Source organism: Vitis vinifera, chromosome 19 (genome assembly GCF_030704535.1).
Source record: "Vitis vinifera cultivar Pinot Noir 40024 chromosome 19, ASM3070453v1".
NCBI lineage: Eukaryota > Viridiplantae > Streptophyta > Magnoliopsida > Vitales > Vitaceae > Vitis > Vitis vinifera.
This window is the reverse complement of record NC_081823.1, coordinates 14,141,754-14,167,544: the sequence shown is the minus strand read 5'-3', so window position 1 is coordinate 14,167,544 and position 25,791 is coordinate 14,141,754. Positions and strand designations below refer to the sequence as shown.

At 29.9% G+C, this 25,791-nt stretch overlaps 1 long non-coding RNA gene across 1 annotated transcript; it reads right to left on the bottom strand.

Annotated features, from left to right (window-relative positions):
• Positions 1-13,835: 13,835 nt before the first annotated feature.
• Positions 13,836-14,554, bottom strand: LOC132253459 (uncharacterized). Its single transcript, XR_009465314.1, has 3 exons — positions 14,444-14,554; positions 14,243-14,360; positions 13,836-14,059 (listed from the first exon to the last, which is right to left on the bottom strand). It is a non-coding gene; the product is annotated as an uncharacterized LOC132253459 (long non-coding RNA).
• Positions 14,555-25,791: the final 11,237 nt, after the last annotated feature.

Below are 25,791 nucleotides of genomic sequence, written 5' to 3'. Positions count from 1 at the left end.
GCAACCCACAGCCTTGGTACCTCTTGCACTACCCATTGACTTTTGTTGGATCGCCATCAGCACCACCATCTCCGTAGTTGCCACTTCATTCTTCATCTTAGGGCTTCAAGAGACGTAGGTAAGTTTCCTTGGATCTCTACAATACTTGTTGTGGTAGTTTTAATTTAATTTTTATATGGGCTTGGGTCTCATTTGCTTTATGATTGGGCTTCGAATTATTTGGTACATGGGCTTGATGTTATAATATTTTATTACTTGGGCCTTGTGTTTCATTTGGTTGAGCCAAGTATTAGGCACACATAAGCAGGTTGGTTCTTTGAGAACCATTGAGTTTTGTTGAACCTTAGGATTGTTGAGGTCATGTTTCACCATTGATTGGGCTTCAAGCAAGAGATAAGTATGGATGAATTGGGATTTTATTAGTTCCAGGGGGAAGGAAAGAAACTGGGAAGCCAAGTGAGCTTCGCTTGAGAGGAGTTTCTCAGGTATGGCTATTGTGGATTCCTTGTTCTTCTTCATTATCATATGATTCTTCCTCTCTTCTTGCTATTTTTGTGGATTGCTTGGTTGGGTGTGAATATCAGGTTATACGTTTGATTTCTGAGTTGTTCATGGGTTTGTTGTTGTTGATTTACCTTTGTTTATTTGGTTTTGGTTTGGAAGTAATCTGAATCTGCTTTGGCTTTACATTGTGCCTCGGGAGGTCAATATTTCTATTCTTTTTTTTTTTTTTAATATGGTCTTGGTTTTTTTCCTCACCATTTATATGCGCATGGATAACTCATGAAATTGTGCGTGGTTTGGAGGACTTGTTTGTTTGCTGGTTTGTTTCTGTTAACACATGGATACTCTTGATTCTCTTGCTATTTCTTGGGGGTTTGTTTGGATTGATTTGAGGCATAATGGGTTGCATTTGTTGTAAGCCTTCTGCCATTGAGGATAGTAAGGAGAGCTCAAAGAGGAGCACAAGTTTGGTTCTGGTGTTGCTGAAAATAGACTTATGACTATCAGGCTTATAGCCCATTTGATATTTGCAGTTCACAATGTGAAAAGGGAAACTTAAAATCAGTCCTACTTCAGAATGTATTTACTGTTATCTTTGAGTTTATAGGTTGCATTCTTGAGAGGTGTCTATAGTTGCGTGATCTTTGTGCAAGCTTCCTATTGCCTAGTGTGCTTGTGTTTTTTGGAGTGCTTAGCCTGTCATCCAGATATTGCAGCTGGGAATGAAGTAGAGGAGAAATAAGTTGCTGCTAGAACATTATTTTGGAACCATCGTATTTCGTTCTTGAACAAGCTCCTGTCAAGTGGGTTCATGTCCAATAATGAGGATCAGGATGAAGTTTGTTTCTTCAATATGACAGGTAAACTTTCTAGGATCTGGTCTTCTGTTTTAGAATTCCCTTCTATGGATGATTATAATTGGGAGCAAGGAGTGGTCCTAATGGGCGGCCCTGACTGAAAACACTGTTGGTAGTTGTTTACTGCCTTTGGAAAATAATAACATTAATGATTGTGGCTGGTAGATCAAATGCTTGAGAATATATTGATAAGTCTGATCTTTGGATGGCATCCTCTCCGGTGCTTGCTTTGAACCTTGTATCATCTAGTGTAGACCAGCCAACAAGCCTTGTGAATTCACCAACTACCAAGTTATGCCGTTTTGAGACAGAAGGCCTCTTGTGATGATGATGATCTTCTATATGAAGACTTTAGTATGACTCCCACAACAATAATTCTGTTTCTTCAAGAGCTGAGCATTCTCGTATTAGTCCCCAGAAGGCACCTTCCTTGTTTGATCAGTATGGAACCTTTAAAAATGGGCAGATTTTATTGTTGGTAAGTCTTCTGATAGTTTGCACACACAGAATTCAATGGACTGATTAAATGGTGCTTTTGGTACCAGTCATGTCGTTAATGTCCAGCATAGTTTTTCCCTCCATTTCAGTGGCAAGCGATCATGAGGCTTCATCTTGGAGGATATGTGAGTTTGAATATCCACTATGTTTTACATTGAATCTAAAATCACAAAGTCAATTCAATTACAATTGATGATATTAAAGGTCAATAGGTGTATTCATTTTATCTTTGTGATATTGAAGGTTAGTATATTTATTGTCCTATGAAAAAAAAATCTTTTAATATTTTTGTATTTGTTACTTACTTTTCTATTAATTATGTGTTTATTCTACTAGGTATCTAAGAAATACATCAAGAAGAAGACAATGATCGATGAAGAAACAAAGTTCACCTCTTATGAAGATGATGTTGTACTTTTCAATTTAAGTTTGTATATTATTTTAATTGAATGTTTTTAGTTAGGTTTTGTTTGTATATAGAAAATAGAGAGTAACTTGAAAAAGATTTATGGAATTGTGTTCTTAATATTTAATGTATATGTAATATTTTTTTCCTTAAATAGTAATTTATTTAAATTATTTTAAGGACTTGATTGAATTTATCATAATTAAAAATATACCAAATTTAATTTCGAGATAGGTTTCATGTGGTATATAACATGTTCATTTTCCATTAAAAACTAAAAATTATAATAAAATAATATTAAAATTTTCGTAAGTTATATTGACATATGGCTTTTGCCCAATATTGGCATGTCCAATAGCAACTATGACATATGTAATACCAAACATTGACATATATAAAGCAATTATGATATATATATAAAATCTAATCTTGACATATATATTTAGAAATCTTGACATAAGTGGGATTAATCATGACATATATGACGTCGACCTTGACACTTGTTGGAGTAACCTTAACAGAAGAGTAAGTTAACCTTGACATAAGATCAAGAAATCTTGTCATATGTTAAATTCAACATTGACAGAAGTAAACAAAACATTGATAGATATCATACTATTAAGATTTCATCATTAGTAAAAATAGAGAAATCTTGACATATGGATATGTCAAGGTATCTTTAGACTTTTCTTGACACTGGTATAGATGACATATACGAATAGTAACCTATCTTGACAGATATACCTTATCTTAACGGTGAAAAACTGTCAACAAGGGCCTTTTTTCTTGTAGTGGGTGTTGTCAATTGAATTTTAAGTTGCTTGTTAATTTTCTTCTCTTAGATCAAATTGATTTTTCTTAAGAACAATGAGTCTAAATTTGTAAAATTGGAAGTTGTAAACCATTATTACAATGAGATCTCATTAATCATGTTTCTGATTTTTTCCTATTTTCCATTTTGTACATACATCTATGAGATTGGATAAATTATAATAGGAAGTCTTTTACAAAGACAGTTTTTGTTGGATCAATTTTGGATACTTCTCATTTATGAACCATGGTTGATTGGATTGCTAGTGTTGTAGTACATGGAAGGGACTATGTTGCCTTATTGATGTACAACCGCCATGACCCATACTAGTGATTCATTTGACCATAGTATTTATGATGACCAATTTGAGTTAGAAATGGATTAGTTTTTTTTATGCGCATAATGTTGACTTCGTTGGGGCTAAAATAAAGTTAGTCATATGGGACAAGTGGGAGAATGTTAGATATTTTTCTAATGTCCCACATGACACGTGTATGACTTTAGTCTTTTATTAAAATGGGGTTATCTGATCTAATCCCTAAAATATTGGTTATACAATTAGAGAAGTAGTTTCCTATTTTTACTCTTTACTTTGATGGGAATTGGAGTGGCGGTTACTAAACCGTTGGCAGTTACCAAAAGGAAATAGGTCCTCTCTCTACCCATTTAAGTAGCATTGTATGGTTTCCATCATGAGTGTGTGAATGTAATTTTTCATATAAGAGAAAGGGCTAAGAGAGAGAAATCTATCTTCTAGAGAATTCTACATTTTCAGATCAAGAATTAACTGAAGAAATTGCTATGGATTTTGGTATGTTATTTATGTTTGTGAAAATCATGATAGTCAAGATCTTGGAATTTATAAAGCATTAAGTTTACGTTTAATTTCATTTACAGAGTGCACTAGTGTATGTGATGTACATTGGATAGGACCTACAATGAATTATGGAGGCATAAAGCTATCAGTTGTTATAATTTACCAAGCTACTATACTACATGGACTCTCAAACTTGAGAAGATAATTGAGTTTGTGATGAAATCAATAGGAGGTTTTGACTAATGGATGAGACCCTAAAATGACTATATATCCTTATGGATTGGGCCACTATTGATGGAAACTGGTGGCAATAGAGGCATCATGATATCTCTTGGGATTGAGATAGCGTGTCCTCTTGGGTGATCCAAAGGACATGTGATCATGAAATCTATGGTCCTAGTAATTCCTTTAGTGGAATTTGACATGTGCTCCTTAGAGTTAAAGTATGTCAATTGATCGCATAATAAGTGAGATCTATAACTTAATGATTTGAGAGGTAATCTTGATAGGTGGTAACACTACATTTTTTTATTATGGACACTAGTTCATGGGGGGTTTATGTGCAGTGGATAGTAGGTCACATACTTGAGTTTATTTATATGGGTTATTGGAGTGCAATTGATTTTTGTAGCAGAATGTTGAATCAACTTCAGAATTGGATTATGAGGGAGTTAGTACTCCTATGGGTTCCAATGGTCCCAACTCTGAACTCATATGCCATGATGACATAATTTATGAGGTTTGGATTGGCTCTTGGTTCACTCTTATGCATAAAGGCGTTTTGATAATATTACGTAGGATTGCATTAGGAGATAGTGAATAAGGTCTTTGAATTGGGTTAATTGATTAATTAGATGACCTTATATGGTTCATTTTAGGCTAGATTAAGTGACACAAACCCATGTGGGCTTAATTCATTTAAGCACAGTAGGAATCCGCCCTTCCAAAGTCTACTTTTTGGAGTGCCATGGACATGGTTCGAGGCATCATGTGGAAGACTTTTGATGAACGAGACCTCTAGACTATTCAAGCATGTTCTTCATCAAATGGATTCTAATATGGGAACATCCAAATCATAGATATGAGTACTATGTCTCTAGATCTATAGTAATAATGATTTTCATTGCCATTTTATTCCACATTTAGAGATGCCTAGGAATAGATGCATGCACTTTATGAGATCTAGGACACGGGAACAAAGTAATCAAGGTTGTACTTTGCTCTCTACAATTATTGTTTGGCAATGGGTTGATCATCTTTTTGATTTTTTATTCATAGTGCAACTCATGGAGTGGTGATGTTTTCTTTATTATTCAAGTTAATTCAAATTATTTCCCACTTGATTTTTGTTTATTTTAAAAAAAAAAATCAAAGAATTTGTTAATTCTAATATAGATAAGGGAGGTTTTGAGATAATGCTTAGGAAGAAGAGTACATCAGTTAAAAGATATCAACATATGATTCATCCAATATTGGATGTTGCTATTACAAAGCTTTGTTTTTAGTTTGATGTTATGGGGTAGAAACACAAAAGCAAAATTTTTTTAGTGTCCCTACTTTGCTTGTAAGATTAAAATAATATGTTCTTTCTTTCCACTCTTTCTTGGATGATATTTGGGATGTTTTTCTATATTGTTCAAGTTGTCATGTAAGAGCATAAATTTTCCTATTATAGATTTTCTTGAGAAATATAACACTTGTTGGAACTTTGAATGGATGGATGAAAGGTGCCACCGGTGTAAACTATTTATGCAATGCTTTTAGTTATTTCATTTCATTTGGTTATGATTTTAATTATTTATATATTTTTTTGTAAGAAGAATTTAAGAATTTTACTTATGGCACATCAAGTGGTGGACATTTTGAAGATTAGAAAGAAAACCATCAAGTATGAAATTTTTGCTTATAGTAGAGGTCTTTTATTGAAATTGTTTTATTTAGTTTCCTAATAATATATTTTTTCAATAGTTTAACCTAATTGTATTCAATTGTTAGTGGTATCCTATCTAAGTGTATTTCATAGCTTCTATTTCTATTTATAAAAGTCAATATTTTTATTTATTATATATATAAAAAAATTGTATAACATGATCTAGTACATGATAGATAATAACTTCTATCAAATGAAGAAGGTATTAACTTATAATGGATAATGGCACCAATGAAGAAGGTATTAGTGTCACTTAAAGTTTGGAGCATTACTAATATGATCTCATTAACTAACTTATATTATAGAATGATTGAGAATAATGATTTTAAAAAAAATAGCCAAAAGGATAAGATGCTTCAGGACTACCTAATCCTATAGTTAGAGGGCATTGGTGTCACTTAATATCCCCTAAAATTCTAGTGGATTTTCTCATTTAGAAATGGTGCCTCCATATAGAATTTTTGTGGTTCATGATGCTTTGCCTACACATAATGTTGGATCTGTCCATGTTTGATACCTAACCTTCATGTTTTAAGCTTTTATTCTTACATTTATGTATGTTACTAATTGAAATTTTTTGTTAGGTGTTGTCAATTGAATTTTATGTTGCTTGTTAATTTTCTTCTCTTAGATCAAATTGATTTTTCTTAAGAACAATGAGTCTAAATTTTTAAAATTGGAAATTGTAAACCATTATTACCATTATTACATTTTGAGATTTCTTTAAGCAATGATGTATAAAAAAATTATCTTCATTTTGCAAATAAATAAATAAAAGTCTCTCTCTCCCATATTGTTATGGGAATTTGTGGTATAATCTCCCTCTCCCTTTCTCATATGCGTACATAGGCATCGAATGCCATGGCCATGGAAAAAGAATTGCACAATTGCACTGTAGAATGAGAGCTATATTGCAACTTTCTTCAGTGGCTTGAACTACAGAATGGGTACTCTATTGCAACTTTCTTCTGTGGCTATTATTAGAGGATCAATTGCCAAAGAGAAAAGAGACCCATTTTTTTTTTAAATGTCCTTTGAGTCATTTATTTAAAATAGATAATTATATTTTTGTTTAAGTTTGATCTACATAGATACAAATAATTCTTCTAATAAAGAGTTGGTTGGTTGTCAATATTGTGAGAACTACTTATTTTTTAGACAATAAATCACATACGTTCTATGCTTGACAACTTTGAAGAAATTTATTTTAAATTCTACAAGCTAATGAGCTCAAGTATGTCAGAAAAAACTACACACCATCCAAATGTGAAGACAAGATAGTCAAATTGTTGCAAATAGGTGAAAGGAGTTCAATCCCAGAGAACCCTTTTTGAGGGTGAAAAATAGTGAGAATATTCTTGTAAAGCCAAGTTTTTTACTATATCTCATACAAAGTGAAGCCTTCCTTGGACCACTTGATTCATTTTCTTTTATATTGGAAAAGTAGTTGTTTCTATTATTCATGTATTGTAGTAAACAATAGTAAGAAACTTCAATTCAAGATGGTTGCAAGCTCGAGATAGGATTTGGAGCATATGTAGGCATTACATGCCTTTTCTGGAGAACTCTCCAGATTTACTCTTTTACATTTCTAACACACATAATTGAAGCCCATTATCCATAATCTAGTACATGATAGATAATATAAACCAACAACCAAATTAATCAAGACATTTGGTCTCATATCTGAATGTTTATACATAAATAGGCATTGTCTTTCTAGTTCTTTTCAAGATCCTAAGCATGTCCAATTTTGTTTTTTGTTGTTTTTGAGCTTTTGAGATTTGATTCATAAAAATTAGAGCTATTTATTGGACATGAATCCCAAGAATAATGCCTTCCATTTGTATTTCCTATTATTATAATTCTATAATATATGTTATGTAAGTATTTATAGCTTTCATATTACTATTGTGATTTATAGTATTAATTGTCATAAACTTAATTTTTGTGTTTAGTAATTCTCTTTACATTTATCTGGAAGAGTTTTTTTTTTTCATGATCTAATTTTATTTAATAGATTGATCCTTGATTAATAAAAAACTCTAAAACTTCTTTTTATCTTATCTAATTAATCTTAAAGAAACATGATTTGTTAATTTTCACATAATTTGAATTCTTATAGGAAGATAAGGCTTTGAAACTATACTTACAACATCTATGCTTGACATTGAAGCTTTTACAAAATAATTGGTTTCTTGAGGTACAAGTTTCCTCCTTTATACAGCAATAGTCCGTTAAACTAATTATGCTATAATTTATCCTCTTTACTATTACAATAACTATAAATTGTCAAGAACCATGTTGTCTTTATTATATGCAAAAATTGCTATATAAGGTGGGCTATGGAGGATAATGACCCAAAAAAGTCATGAACTTTGATAATTCTTTAAGTAGGATAGGACGAAAGAGAGAAAATCCCTTCAAAGGACATTTAGTAAAATAATAGGTTGAAATTTCACAAATGTCCTTCAACTAAAATCAAGTGAAATTCAAGACAATTAATGCATTTATTTATTTTTGTAAGAGAGTTAAAGGATATGGCCCACACTAACTTCAATTATTAACACTCAATTTTTTTAACCAAAATTTTGGGTTTTTAACCCATACAAATTGTTGTGTATAATTATACTATCTAAAACTAAAATACATCTAAGAAATATTTCAAAACAACATTTAATGTGTTTTTGACACATTTTTATTTTTACTATAATTGTTTCCTTTATTAAAAAAAAGGGTTTCATAATTATGTAATAAGAATGCTGATTTTTCATTAATTTTTTTTTTGGTTTAAATTGATAAATCATGTTTTTATATTAAGTATGAGGAAGATATAATGTTTAATTTTTATTTGGATTGTTTAAAAGAATTAGAAAATGATGAAGAATGTATAATCATTTTTAGTTTTTATAATAAAATAATTTATATATATATATATATATATATATTCTTTGCATACTATTCTGTTTCATAATATATATATTTGGATGCATCGAATGTACAATGTTATCTATGTATGATGTGTTGGATGTTAGTGGGATATATAAAAAACATCTTGAATATTATTACTTTTGTTATAGAATATAGGTACGATAAAAATATATTATAATTACAATATAAATATACTTACGTTATAATACATGACAATAAAACCTAATTGAAAAAATTTTGAACTTTTTTATAAAACTAATAATTTTGTATGATCATATTATATCCCCTAATATACTTATATTACATACCATCGTTGAAACTAAATGAAGCACTTATTTGAATTTACGAGACTCGGTTTTTATTTTTTTGGCATATATAAAAATGATTAAATAATTTCGATGCATTGAGTGAATAATGTTAATTTACTAATATGATGTGCTAATATCAATGCCAATAGGGTATAAATAGACATTTCTAAAATCGTTAATTTTATCATAAAATATAGGTATGATATAAATGCATTGTACTTACAATACAAGTACACTAATGATCCATTACGACATAACTTGATTAATTTTTTTTGTAATTTTTTTACATGCTATACTACCAAGCGAATAGTTGAGTGTTATTCAATTGAATTGCTCGTGAAAAATAATTGTGTATTCTATTAGGACAACAAAGTTTTTACTTGGTCATGAGCAACTGTTAAAGTTTATATGTTACATTGCATAAAATGACATCATAAGCTTTGGGTTTTTGGTTTTTATTTAAGAGAGATTGGAAATTAAATTTCTTATTTTACTAGGTTCTCTACAAAATCTCAAAATTTTGAAAAAAATTGAAAAAATATATTACACATAACTTAATTTTTATAATAAAATAAAAATATAATTATTTTATTTTAATTTATTATTATCTTTTCTTTGACCCATTTTTCTTGATTATCTATATGTATTTTATTTACTTATTCTTTTTTTTTCCCTTTTTCTACTATTTTTTTTTTCAACCCCTCATAAGCAAAAGAGTAATGGAAAATGAAAAATTTATTAAATTATTCTTTATTGATATACTAAATTGATGTGTTAGTACAAAATAATTTATGATATTAATATAAAATAATGCACTAGATTAATAATACACAAACTATTAAATTATTTCATGGTAAAATAAAAAAATTATCTTTTATCTTTTACTCTTTTTTTTAGAAGCTAATCTCATAAAAAATAAATAGCAGGATCCATTGTTTTTGGAAAATGGGGTATGCACTGTAATTGGTGGTCCTTGTCATCAGGACAAAATTGTTAATGGATAAGACAAAATTGTTGATGGATAATATAAAAAACGACATTCAATGGTTAAAATTGTCCTATGATAAATTTTGTCCTTTTAATGGATCATTTCATGAAATAAGTAACCATTTCAAGTCTTTATCACTTCTTGCCTGCCTTTTTTTTTTTGATAATTTTCCCTTATTATATTCTTTTTTATAATCTATCTTTTTATCTTAAATTTTCAAGTTCAAAATAGTTGATATTTACATTTAGATGGATTTATACCATTGTTTTTACCTTTAAAAAAAAACCAAGAAGTAGTTTTATGTTATCTAACATGTTTGTTCATTTTTAGAAAGGGGGATAAAATAACTTTCTTAAACAAATTTATCTCTAGTATATAACTTAGTGAATTCAATAGGTTTTTTTTTTTTTTTTTTCTTTTTAAGTTTGTCACGCTAGAGACAGGAACAATGGTTGCTTATTACCTTGACCTAGTGCTCTATCAACTGTGTGATGATCTAAAGGAGATTTTTAACATGTATGTTCTCATATTTGATTATAATACATAGTGTCTAAAGAATTTGATTTTACTTATGTAGGACAATTATAACCCCCCAAAAAAAAAAAAAAAAAAAAACATTGCTTTGTTCACCAAATGCAACATGAAAATGGATAATTTTTTATATGATCACTTTGATACTCATTAAGTAAATACATCATTATGACTATAATGATTTATACTTGTGTTTATAGTGCCCGTGACAACTAGGTAGTGTGGAATGTGGTTATTATGTGATGAGATGCATGAAGGACATTATTGTGGGTCCAACCCAACTAACATAAAAGGTTAGAATTGGATTTATTAAATTTAGAATTTGGCTATAAATTTTATTTTTCATAATAACTTATTAAATGTTATGTGTTACTCCTTATAGTTTAATGGGAAAAATTCATATAGCAAAATGGACCTAATGAAGTATATTCAGATTGAATTATGCTAATTAATCTATTACTCATGACTCATGCTTGAAGGTATGTCTTAAGAACTATCATTCAATATAAATTTCTATAATTTTGAAGTATTTTTTATTTATTTTTGTTAACATGAATTTTATAATGGATTTGAAATTGCAAAGAAAATTTTCTTGTTGGGAACTACAACATGGGAGAGTATCATAGAAGATATTGTATTTTGGCTTTGAGATTTTTGTATATATAATAATAACTTTTTTGGAAGCTACTTGATGAACGACAATTTAGAAGGCAATGACGACTATTGAAAAAGAAATAGTCAAGGAGGCAATGAAAGAATATGATGATGAATTTGGTATTGTGTTTTTCTTTTTTCAAGATTTTTTTGGTGGGGAAAAGCATATTAGAATTAGAACTATAACATTTAAAGAACCAAGATTGTTTTCATGTTTTGACTTTGTTAGATGAACTTTAGTTTATCTAACGGTGGTTCAAAGATGCTGAAATGTTTGGTAATGATCTATTTTGATGGACACCTTGCTGAAATTTACTAGGGTAGCTTGCTAGAATCTAAGATTACAAGGCTTTTGTAGTTTATAACTAGTGTGGAAATAGGGTTTATACGATGAATAAAAAAGAAGAAAATGGCTCTTTTCACTCCTAAAAACTATTATTTTGTTGGTAGAAGAATTGGAAATGGATCACATTTACTCAGGGAACAAAACACCACCACAGAAACCTTAGTATCATGCTACTCTATTTGTTTTTTGTTAATTAATAATTTCATAGTAATTAGTAATGCTTGTGTATATATACACCAAGAACAACGAAGGCTTCATCTTCAAAGTTTGATTCAAAGCATTACTTCTACACAAAGGACTTCAAAATAGAATAATCAGACATGAAGTGTTAATACTTAGATGGATTTGATAAATAGTTTATATATATACACACCAAGAATAACAAAGGCTTCATCTTTAAAGTTTGATTCAAAGCATTACTTCTACACAAAGGACTTCAAAATAGAATAATCACACATAAAGTGCTAATACTTAGATGCATTTGATATATAGTTTATATATCAGCGTTTTTTTTTTGTTTTTTTTTATTCATAGAATTTAGTTAACTTACTATGTTATTTTCCTAGCCTTTCTAATTATTATCTTCAATCACTATAACTATCTAGTTCAATAGATTCTTGTCAAATTATTTGTTTGAGCATATAAATGTATTAGCTTGAATGGTAAAGATTATGCACAATCATTCTTAGATTCATTCTGATACCATGTGTCGGAACTTTCTGGTAGAAGTACCCAATAATGTAAGGTTGGTGTTAATGTTTATTTTTTAACAATGACACTTTCATTAACATTTTTCATGTGTCGGAACTTTATGGTATCGGTGGCTAGATAGCTGCCACTCCAGTATTAATTATTGGTAAATGTTGAGAGGTGTTAGATACCATGTGTTGGAACTTTCTAATAGAAGTACCTAATAATGTAAGGTTGGTGTTAATGTTTATTTTTAAATAATGACACTACCATTAACATTTTTCTTTACTACTAGTTCATTGACTTGCATAAATCTTGAAAATTGGCACACATTATCTGTTAAGACATTGTTCATCTCTTGTGAATGCCAAACCCTTTACATAAAAAAGAAACCAGTTTTCTAACTTAAAAATCAGGTATGATATTCCCAATGGTTCAAGTCTTTATTTCTCAATTGAAATTATACTTCAAATTTAGACATATTTTAATTTGACATTCATATTATGTCTTTTGTACATTTTAACTTTTTCATGCTCCATACTTATGTTGCAAGAATTGAAGTCTAATCATGAAGAAATGCAAAGGTCACAGTAATTGGGGCTAGTATTGATAAATCTAAGGGACTAGTTATACAAAATGGAACTCTCAAAGGGGAGATATATTGGCCTATGGTGAAGTATATGACAAGATTAGCAAAGTTTGGATGGGTTTTGATGCTTTTAAAGGCTCAGAAGGTTTCATTGGAAGGTGGGATTGTTTTGACCATACCCTATTGGAAATAAATCAAATCTACATAAATGAGAAAGAGATATGGAGAGAAAAAGAGATATGAAACTAGATATATATATATATATATATATATATATGGTAACTTGCACTAAGTCGGCTCTTCATCCTTCTCCACAATCCTCATTCCCTTCGCAAATCTAAACACATTTGCCTATTTTTATCTAAAACAAGAATAAAATTATTAGTGCTTCTTATTAGTGTAAAAAAAAAATATATATATATATACACTAGAAGGAAAAAGGTATATGGTGACATTTATAACGACTCACCATAAACATAAGGTGTCACTACAACATAGCGTCACCTTCTCCACTGACACCATAGAGGGTACCAATTGGTGACGTATTTGGAAGTGACACCAAAGTAGATAAATGGTGACCCATTCAGAAGTGACACCATATATTTCTAGTGATGATAGGGTGTCACATTAAATACATCATCTTTGAGTTATGATGTCACATTAAATGCATCACCTTTGAGTTATGGTATCACATCATTGTAAATTATTGTGGAATATATGATTGGTTTTAGTTGTTGATTTTTGTAATGCTTATGAATTAATAAGATTAACCTGTTTATATTTTGTTTATAAATATAACAATCATATTATATTTAACTCATTTTTCTGTAATGTTTCTGGAATAACTCATAATACATTGATCATCTAATAATATTTGTATATCAAATGTTCAAAAAGGATAGTACGTCCAACATATCAAACCCATCAAAACTAAAAAAGAAGAGTGAATACATACCTAAACATGATTTAGAAATGTTAAAGATCCCAAGATTCATGTATACCTCCATTTCATAAGCATAAAACCGGCTAACCATAAAATGACATAGAAGTCCCATCTAAAAATCTAAATTTCTCAGTTGCAATTAAAGTAACGTTTATGTCCTACAACGTATGACATAAGAGTTGCATTTAAAAACCCAAAATCTTGTTGCCTTCTTCTTTCTTTTTATTCTCCATTTCACCCTCCCAAGAGTGTATACCTGCATTTCAAAATTTAATGAGTTTTAGAGATTTTTATTGAAGAAAATAAACATGGATCTATGTTATCATAAATGAACAAATCTAAGAATTAATTTTTTTTTTCAAATAGAAACATTATTCAAAGAATAAGCATTACTATACAATACCTATGGAAAAATTCATGTAGTAGCTAAGGGACTCACCATGCATGGTGATCATGATGCATCAACATGATTCATGATTAGTTGTAGCACAAAAGTAGCCCATTCTCCTCTAATTTCATCGAATTCTACTTGAGAATATGTTTTTTTTATTACCAAACTAAAATCAAATAAGAAAATAACATTAAAAAGCATAACATTTGGAAGCCTAAAACTATGTACAATTCATTAAATAAGTAATACCTTTGAAGCAATAATTGTAGGATAAAAAATTATCTCTTTAATGAATCTCATAACAAAGTAGCCACATTCGAACCCTCCTTCTTGTCTTGGACACTAATCGATCAATTATAAAATAACATCAGTACTCACATATATAAATGGTGCAAATGCATAAGCTAATGTGTAAAGAAAATTTTTTGGATGTCACCTGCACTAGTTGCTAAGATGGCTCCCTCTTAGATGTTTTCTTTTCAGATATTCGAAGAGCCCTATGTAAATAAGTTCAATGGGTACATTTTTAAAATAGGTAAATGTTATATGTTTTAATATATATAAATAATAAAAAAAAATGTGTTTGAGGTGAATGTATTTTTTTTATTTAAAAATAATACTATGAAAAATAATAGGAAGAACTTACATGTTTACGATATCCTTTAAGTCCTCACATGGTTTGTGATGCATAGGGTCAAGATAGTGGACTATCATTTTCCTTGGCTCAAGCACTACCTAAATATAAACCCTTTAAGTCCTCATTATCTATTTCTATTAACAAAATATAAAAACTTTCCAAAACTCAACTACTTAAATATAAAAACAAAATCAAATAAAATATCTAGCTAATTGGATTTTAGAAACTAAATAAACTATAAATAAACTAAATATAAAAACTAAATAAAATATCTATGCCCATGAATTAATTGAAGATGATAGAAAGATACAAAGAGAACATGGCTATGGTTATGATTTCCATCTTATCATTTCCTGTCAATACCACACATGCCCATTTTAAGGTTGGACACTACTTTTGTTACTGGACTTGGAAAGGGAACTTCAAAATTGAAAACATAAATAAACCCTTATGTAAAAAAAAATAACATTAAAATATAATTGAGCATTAAAATATTTACTCTCTTTCATCACTTTCATTTGAATATTAATAATCTCTTATTGAGATAGATACTTACAATTTAACAAAATAGAAATTCCTAATAATAAAAAATATAAAAATTTCTATTTCTATTAACAAAATATAAAAACATTCCAAAACTCAAATACTTAAATATAAAAACAAAATCAAATAAAATATCTAACTAATTGGATTTTAGAAACTAAATAAACTATAAATAAACTAAATATAAAAACTAAATAAAATATCTATGCCCATGAATTAATTGAAGAGGATAGAAAGACACAGAGAGAGCATGGATATGGTTATGATTTCCATCTTATCATCTCTTGTCAATACCACACATGCTTTCCCGGATTGGTCCTTTTGGGGTTGGATACTCTCAACGAAATTCTATGTCTCATTCCCACTTAGATACAAACAGAAAAATCATTCTTTTTTTTTTCCTCTCTCGTTTTTTAGAAAGGATGAAGATTATGTGATAGTATATCTTAAAAAAATTCTGTACCTGTCATTCTCACACAAATACATATTAAAAATCATTCATTTTTTCCTGTTTTTCACTTTTTTTTAAGGACTTGATCATGTGTTTGGTTTAGATTAAAAAAATCAATTAATCTATAGTTTTTTCTTCCATGCTAGAAGATTAAACCTAAATTTTTCTTCCCTACAACTCAAGAAAACACAATTCACAAAAACCATAATACAAAGATGTTGAAACAATTAATATAATGGTATTAATAAAAGAAAAAAAAATGATAGATCCAAGAGATTTTGGGTTACCAGGGAGTCCACAAAGTGAAGAATGTCGGTTTTGAGCTTGTTGACTATGGATGGGTGAGAGAAAAGGTTGAAGAAGATCATGATTTTATATATAGGATTTATATATTGAGATTTTTTGGATTGTGGGTGAGATATGGAAACAATGGGATTTTTATATAGTATCCATCATTATTAATTCTAAAAGTGGGCTCATTAAGTTATAATACTTAAAAAAATTTATTTTATATGATGTCACTTCCCAAAAACTGACACTATAAATATAAAATTAATATAATCTAACTACCTCAATTGAAGATTTTTTATATGATGTGTCACCTTTATTAATTATAAACCCTATGGTGTCATTATTTTAAAAGTGACACCGTAAATAGTGACACCATAAACTATTTTTGTAGTAGTGATATATACCTAACACATTGTAAAATCACATAATCGTCATTAATTTCAACTACAAACCTATCAATAATAAGGGGCTCATACCTAGACTAAGTTTATAAAAACAAAGTATAACTTGGTGTTTAAGCTTCCTAGTACAACTCCTTTTTTCTTCTCCCTTTGGTTTTGATTAGTGAAAAAAAATCTAAAAAAGCTTTTAGCTAGCTTCATAACATAGTTATTTACACATAAATAGCTGGATGACTTGAATTCACAAGAGACACATTTCTTTTAATTCTTTCCTTTTTATTTTATTCATTCATTTATTTTTTCTAACTTCAAATTCCAACTCATGCATTAGCTATTTATACATAAGCAACTAGATGACTTGAAGTCATATATATATATATATTAATTTCTTACCCACTTGTTTTCTACCTTCATATTCCAACTCATACCACACACACTCACTCACACACATAAATGTAACCTCAAGGTACATGCTTCATTGATTCTTGTATGAAGGTTCATTTCATCAAAAGGTTCCCTACATTTTCTAGAAAATTTGGTTTATTCTAAAACGGATTCTCTATGACATATTGCCTTTATTCTTCTTTATTTTTCACTTTTGAGTCTCAAGTCTCTCCAAACTCTCTCAATTCTTGAATGTCATCCTCATGAGGTTTTTTTCCCCATTATCTTTGCTTTTTGTTTCCTTCTTGCAAAATTTAATCACAACTAAATAAATATTTTTGCATATTATTGGAATATGTCATTGTTAGCATAAAAGTGAAAAGAATGGTATAAAATTCAAGAAAATTGAAATTGAACACCAAGTTGAAAATGGCCACCCTAGAAATGATATAAAATTGGAGTTATTGAATAAATAGTGCTTTTGCCCATGTATTCGAGCAAAGCAAACTTCCATTTCTCTTACTTCTACTTGCAATTTCTTTGATTATATTACTTTTTAGTTCTCTTCTTTCTTTTGTTTCACATAAAATTTAATGTAAACATGTGATTTGACACAATTCTTAACCTATATAAACTATGAGGCACTCAATGAACTCACTTTATCATTTTTGTATCAAACACCATTTATTATTAAACATTTGTGATGAAAATAGGTCATCAAAATGTGACTAAGAGATTGCAAATTAATGGTCTATCAAATAGGCTCTACTTTTGATTTAAGGAGCTCTAACTTCAAAGTTATTTTTTTTTTTTTTTTTTATCACTTGCTCAAGGAGAAGGGCTTTAGAAATAATTTCTGATTTACTAATGTATATCCACCTTGGCCTCATTGTTAAGGGTGTTAAAGCTAGCAACACATAAAATAGAATTAATTTTTCCCTTACAACATTGTTAGTTTCTTGTTCATTTGTTAAAGTGATTTTTAGTTTTTTATTTTATTTCCTTTGATAGATTGGTATAAAATGCAAAAAAAACTCCAAATGTTCCAAAAGAAGGAAGAATAACTTGTTGCAACGAAGAAATATTTAGACTAGAACAAAGATTATAGTTGGTTAAGCATATATGCTACATATTATGTTTATTATCTAATTTGTATGATGCAAAACAAATACAGATTGTTGGTATGTATAGTATATGAATACTTTCACTTCTACTTTTCATTTTTGTTTCATGATGTTTATGTTTTTTACGTTTTTTGTATGATATTAGATTTATTTATGAAATTTGAATAACAAGTTTGAAAATTTTCACAAAATTTTATGAAATCAAATCCTGCATACCATGATGCTTTTTAAAAGCATCAAGGTTGAGTTTAATAAACAATTATGCTTGTAAAGCGTGTCATGTTTGAGGTGTGTAAATAACAATGACACTTGTATAAGTGTCATCGTATGTGACAATGTATAGTGGCTAGTAAACTTTATTGCCTACATATGATGAGACTTATACAAGTGTCATTGATACTTAGAAAAGAAATAATAACACTTTACCTATCCTTCATGCTTTTAAAGTGCCAAAATTAATACCCAATGAAATTTGGATGAAGACCTTGGTGCTTAAATAGATGAACAATGATGCTTTTGAAAGTGTCAAGGATAAACAAGGTAGAAGATGACCCTTATTTAAAGTACCATGGTTTATTCTTTATATTTCTTAATAGGTTAGACAATGATGCTTTGGGGAAGTGTCATCATATATCTTTTTTAATGCTTAAAAAACATCATAATTTTTTTTAAATATAGTGGAATAAAGTGAAAAAAAAAATTACTTCTAGTCAAATGACACAAATACCCTTTATTAAGATATCATGGGTATGATTTACTATCTCTAAGCACAACATGAATGACACTTAGAGGTATTTTTTTCATCCAAATTTGGTTGACATTTGAGACTTTTGGATTTTCATTTGATCAAGTGCTCCCTTTCAACTCACCATTATGAGGAATCTTTGAGGCCTTAGTGAAACTCTCTTATTCTTATTCAACAACCTATTCTTCAATATATGATATTCATTCATTAGGTTGGTTTAATTTCTTATAAAAATTATCAGACAATCTCGTATAACATCTATCCAAAGTGTGCCTCATTTTAGTATAATGAAACTTGATTCGAGCATGAGTTTTCTTAGGAGGTTCTTTGCCATAAGGATTAACAAAAAATGTTTTTCTATTAACATTTCCACTAACAAATCCTAAGTCTCTTGTATCAGAAGATTTATACTTTGAATTGATCAAATCATTAAGCCTTTGAGAGTTAGGGTGTGACTCTTCCTTCCTATGACTTAACTCATTCTTAAACATATGATTTTCATTCTTCAACTGATCGCACTTTTTCTTTATTTCAGAATGTTCATGTTGAAGAAAGGTAATTTTATCACGCAAAGACTTCTTTTCTCCTTTTAAAACTTCAACCTCTTTGATTAAGCTCTTTTGGGAACCATTCCATTTGAGTTGTTCCTTTTTAAGGCTTAAGTACTCCTTATACAACGTGTCATAAGCTGTGTTAAAGCTCATGTCATCATCATTGGAGTCACTTGACTTACTCAACTCACTTGAAGCTTTTTTTAATGAAGAGATGTTCTCCATTGGCACTTATCACAGAAGTAGTGAAGTTGGTTCATTCATCACATTCATTTTCACTTATTTGCTTAGACTCAAATTAACTCCAAGTGACTTGTATGACCTTTTTTTTTCTCTTTCTTTTAGGGACATTCAAATGCAAAGTGACCTTTTCCCACACATTTAAAATACTCAATTTCAAATTCCTTTTTTGCAACTGTCTCCATCTTTTTCTCTTTTTCAATTGAGTTCCTCCAATTTTTACCATCATTTGATTTTTTTTTTTTTTTTCAGATTTTATAAATTTCATATACTTCTTACATTTTCTAGCAAAACTTGTAAATTACTCTAAGATATTTTCTCATCATCCTCACTTTATTCTTTAATAGCATTTAAAGCAGCTCCATTCCCTTTCCTAGGTGATTCAAGGGTCATCTCAAATGTTTGGAGAGAACCTATAAGTTTATCTGTCTTTAATGAATCCACATCCTTAGACTCATTAATGGTAGTCATTATTGCTCGAAACCTCTTTAGAAGAGATCTTAAAATTCTTCTTACCACTTCAAAGTTAGGGATATGCTCACCAAGATTAAAGCTAGAATGCATAATATCCATCAATTTTGTATGAAACTCTAAAAAAACTCTCTTGATCATTCATTATAATAGTCTCAAAATAGATGTCAACATTTGAAGTCCATTAACACTTTAATGGCATTGGTTCCTTCATGAGTCACTTTCGAGGATATCCTAAGCCTCCTTAGTCGAATTACATGTAGGCAATCCTACGAAATTCATCTATGTTGAAGCCATTGAAAATGGAATACATGGAACTTGCATTATTCCCACTAGCATCATTTTCACTACTATCCAATTCTAATTTAGTCTTGATATCATTTCTTGGTCTACTTTCTATATTCAACACTTGAAGTGGAGGCCTACCAAATTCAAAAGTGTCCCAAACCTTTTTCCCTTTGCATTTTAAGAAAATATTTTATTCTCACTTACCGATGAGAATAATTTTCACCAATCATGGTGGTTTCCCAATAGAAGTACCCTCTTGACAAGGTTCCATATTTGGGATTCAAGGATTAAAAATGATTTTGGTAATAAAACCATCTTTGATACCAGTTATAGATATATCTCAACTATGGATTACACCTAAAGGGGAGGAGGGGTGATTAGGTGTTTTTAACAATTTGAAACAGTTCCTAATAATGATTCTCCCTCTTTAGAATTTTTTGTTTTTATTTATTCTATCAATTCTTTTCCACAACCAAACTAAATCACATGTAAGAATGAATGCATCAACATTCTTCTAACTAGTAGAACAATAAAGTTCACATGCAAATATAATAACACTATAAAAAAAATTCATTAACTTACAACTACTTTAGCTTAAATTTTCTATAATTCTACTACTTAAAACACGGAAATTTTCTTAGCAAAGATAATCATAAAGAAAATTAAGTAATGAAGAGATATACAGAATAAAGCAATGACACCAAGATTTAATGTGAAAAATCTCCAAAGAGATAAAAAACCACAGACCCATAAGTGATTAAGAGCATCCACTATGAAGAAAAACCAGTTGAGTACAAGGTTTTACCTAGCTTAAGTCTACCTATTCTTCTCGAACTACTTGACGAACACCTTCCAACTTTACTTTCACACCTTCTTTTATAGCACATTTGGAGTCACACTAAGCTTGATCTTGACCTCTTCTTGAATCCACATAAGAAGAATATAAATTTTCACTCAAACCTAAGTCAACAAGAATATAAGAGATGAATGGAAGAAATGAATCAACCCATTTTTTTAGAAAACCTAATAAAAAAAAATGATTTGGGAATCATAGTGAGGAGGATTTTCTTAGCAACCCAACACTCCCAATTTAGATTGAAGAGAGAGCTAAAAAGGAGTGAGAAAAATGACTAGTAGTGTTCTCCACAACCCTAAATAGAAGCATTTAGTTTAAATAAATGAGAGAACCCTTGATCCAATGGTTGAAAAATGATCTAAGAGTAGATAAATCTATCATACATAAATTTGGATCAATCTTGGAATATGGTACAAAATACGTAGTAAAAAAAACAGTTGCCTAAGTCTCTCAAAGCTTCTTTAAGATTTTTCATCAATTTAAAAAACTTGGTTGATTAAATTTCTTCCATCTACAAACTCAACTATATACCTTAGCCTATAAATAATTTTAATACCTTGAAGTTCTTCATTAGGCAAGTAGTTTGAGGAGAATTTGATAAACCTGAGTTAGGAGAACACTTAGGAGTTTTTGACCTAGAATTGCTAACCTAACTAAAATACTCACAAGAAAATTTATGCTTTAAGGGGTCTATTACATGATAATAATGGATATCAAGTCCACTCAAGATGTAAATTTGATATCAAATCATGAAATTTCACAATTAAAAATATCCGTGAAGGAAACATATGTGGGTACACTGTGATTACAAAGTTTCCATGAAGAATGACATAACATGTAATGTTGAATAGATAATTGAATAGTAGGATCATTCGTCTCATATGTGGTTGGAGCATGATGATTATAGAGGAGTTTAAAATAAAGATGGACTGGTAGTGAATTTGAAGATGAATCAGCAAAGAATCACCAATAAATCCAAATCAGTGAAGTTATTATAGCGATTCTAATTGTGAATTAGTAGTAATTCAATGGAGAATTGACATTGAATCAAAACTGGTTGTGAGTTGGTGGTGATTCAAAATTTTAAATGGCATGTCAAGTACTATGAAATGAATTAATATTCATTAAAATGTCAGTGCCTTTTCAGTGTAGGTTAACATGGCTTTTGAATATAGAATACCTCATAGTGATGTCTTTTTAATTAAAATATATTTCATTTATACTTGGTTTTTTTTACTTCTCATTTTATGAAAAAAATAATTAATTAATTGATGAATAGCATTTTCTAATTTATCAATATGAAGTGGATATAAAAATAACCTCAACTTTGTGTGATCATTACATGTATATGTGAAAAGGAAGATTGTACCAAGGAAATGTAGTTTAATGGTAACACTAGAAATAGGGCTATAAAGCACGGAAAAACTTTATTGAGGGAGAAGCTTGTACCAAACATTTTTTTTATTTTTATGATAACATGTTTGCAACAAGCCCTCTTAGAATTATACCATCCATCAACAACTTCTTCCATTGTGATTTTTTTACTCTAGTCATGTTTGTGATTGATTGTAGTTTGGAATGGTTTTCCATCTAGGGATGTGGTTGAATTGACTCAAAATATGCATTAAGTAGATAATTATATATACTAAAATTTAGTCTTCTCTAAGAAAGGCTAACTAAAAACATCAATTTGAAACCTTGGTTTTATCTTAAATTGTTAGATGAAACAGTCATACTTTCCACAAAAGAGTAGTAATACTCTTTTTAGACGACGTTCCAAATTGCTTCAAAAAGAATAAATGATACAAGGCATATCCTCTTTTGGTGAAGCAGTTGGGAGAGTTGGTAGAAATCGAGCATCAATTTCCTTCAAGCAATTTGTGGATGATGTTTCTCATGTATGTTTTCAAATTAATAATGTTTAGGTATCTTTATATCATATTGTTATTTATAGACATCAAATAATGGTCGTTCTCGATTGAAAATTTTCATCTAAAGAGTTTTTATTTTTATTTTTATTTTGTTGTGAGTTCATCTATGATGCAAGTTATGTTATTTTAGGGAGTGATGACTTTGGAAAGCTAAAGCATTAGAAATATTATTAGGAGTTGTAAGAATATCCTTCTTTGTACATGTTTCATTTTTGGAATTTTGAATTAATTAATGATTATGCTATGGTAGGAAATCTATTTTCCTTTTTCTAGAAAAATATGGTTTAGAGAGACATGGAAAAATTATCCATAATAGGCTACAAATTCTTAAACAATAGCAATCAAGATGAGGTAATGTTAATGAACCTTTTAGTTTCGTTAGTTATGGTGCCTACACAAAACAATAGTCAACGACCACCAAGCAATACACCACTAGTGCAAATATGGGAGCAAATGGAGAAAGGATGAAACATAGGTTCCAAAAGGGTAGAGAAGAGACAAAGCTCTAACTTGAAGAGTTAAATAGACACAAAGAAGGACTCGCTTAAGAAGACAACCAGCTACGAGGGGAATTATGTAAGGCTAGTTGCCGACAAAGCCCTCTTGAACCAAAACTCTCTTGTGAGAGTCATATTAGGGAGACTGGATGCCAAAGGACCCATTTGCTCGAAAGGAAACCAACCAACTCAAAGTGATAAGTGCAGCAAAGTCCCATGCCATAAGGAGAGAGGAACGTGAGCTTGTTAGGCCTCGGTTAGGGAAGCTTACACATTTACCATACCTTATTGAGCCATTAGCCCTATAAGCAATATGAGATATCACTTTAACATTGTTCTTGAGGGTCATTCTCCATGAAGAAACGCAATGAGGCTTTGCCATGCCAAAATTCAATATAATGAAATGGATGATCCATTAGAACACCTTTTTTCATGTCTAATTGGTGATGCTTCTCATGCAAGGAAATGAGCTATTTCTCTACAAAATCTCCTTATCCAGTCTATATGGACTAGGCCTTATTTGGGAGTTTTAGCCAAACATAATCTGTTTTTTTTTTTTAAATCCATAAACTAAATTGAGTAAGTTTCCTAATCTAGTGCATTTCAACCATGTGAGCATCCACATCATAAAACCATAGTTAGTAACTACAGTTTTGATTTTTTTTTTAAAATAGTCAAAACCATAATCACCAATTACAACTTTAAATCCTACTTTCTATTTCTGTTGGTTTTCTTCCTTTCACTCCATCTTTGGTCTTTTGTATCTTCACGAATTCTACTTTACCATTGCCCTAGTTCTATTTGTTTTCTTCCTATTTAGGGATTTGCTCTTTCATCTTTAGGCATTCCATCTTTCCATGATTTTAGTCTACCATCGCTCCATTTCTATCGGTTTTATTCATGTTTAGGGTTTTACTCCTTCATTTTTAGGTCTTTTGTATCTTCATGAATTTTTTCCATGGGGTCAATTTTATCACTTTATGGTTTAAATGCATTTTTTTTATTTGGTTGTAAGTTGCCAAATTTAAAGAAAATGATGTTGTGAGTTGGAGGGGACTATAATTTTTTTTGTTATTAAAAAAAAGGGGGTTTTGGGAAGCTTAATTAAGTTGGGTTTTTTTTTTTTTTTTTCAAATTGAAGATAGAATGACTCATCCTAAAATTGAGGAGATTCCAATAATAGATCATTATCCTCTCAACAACTCATACAACTCCAGTGAATGTTGTTAGCAAATCACATTATTTGGTTCATGAGGGGATCTAAGATTTGGTTTGTTGATTGTTTTGAGTTTGTGATGACAATGACTAAGATTTGAGGAAACAAATTGATTACTTAGTTTGAATTCTTAGTGTGATCTCTTGTAAGTTTGATTATTCACATTGCATCGTTAGCACCTAAACTAGGTTCTGTGATTTTTCTTGCAAAGGTTTTCCTCATAAAAATCACTTAAGGAAATTAAATGTGTTTGATTGCTAGTATTAGATTAAACAAGTGTTGCCCAAATATGTTACTTATTATTATTAATTATTAAATAAGTGCTTCCCAAATATGTTACCTATTATTATTATTAATTATTAAATAAGTGCTGCCTAAATAGGATTAGATTAAACAAGTGTTTCCCACTTACACTAATTATTATTTTTTTCTTGTGGGAAAGTTTCATGTTTATTTTTAGAATATTGGTGAGGTTTCCTAGAACATTTCTTTATTAGGTTATTATCTTGCTTTCTTGTGTTGGTTTTGAAACAATGAAAGAAGTGGAATGGAAGGCACTACAAGCAAGAAAGATATACTCATTTTCAAATCGCACTATTAGTTATATTAGACGGACAATCTTTTCATGCTTTGTTCTTACAAAGACTAACTGGGAAGGATGGTTTTCAAGGAGGTATACTGGCAGAGCAGGAAGATAAGCAAAGGGGGAAGCGACTAGAACTTCTCCTCCCAACATCGGAGATCGACTAGACGAGGCAGAACATTGTTCATAGGTTGGTTATAAGCCCGGAGATCGAATCTGATTCTTCCCCTTTGAGAGGGATTCTCGTGCCAACCATAGGAAGAAGAACTCGGTTACTCATCTTGGATCGGATTGGATCAATAGCTTTGTGCTGATCTACGAACGACTCATGTCTTTTACTTTTGTAGCAATATTTTCCATGGCTTTTGCGTTACAATGTAAAACACAA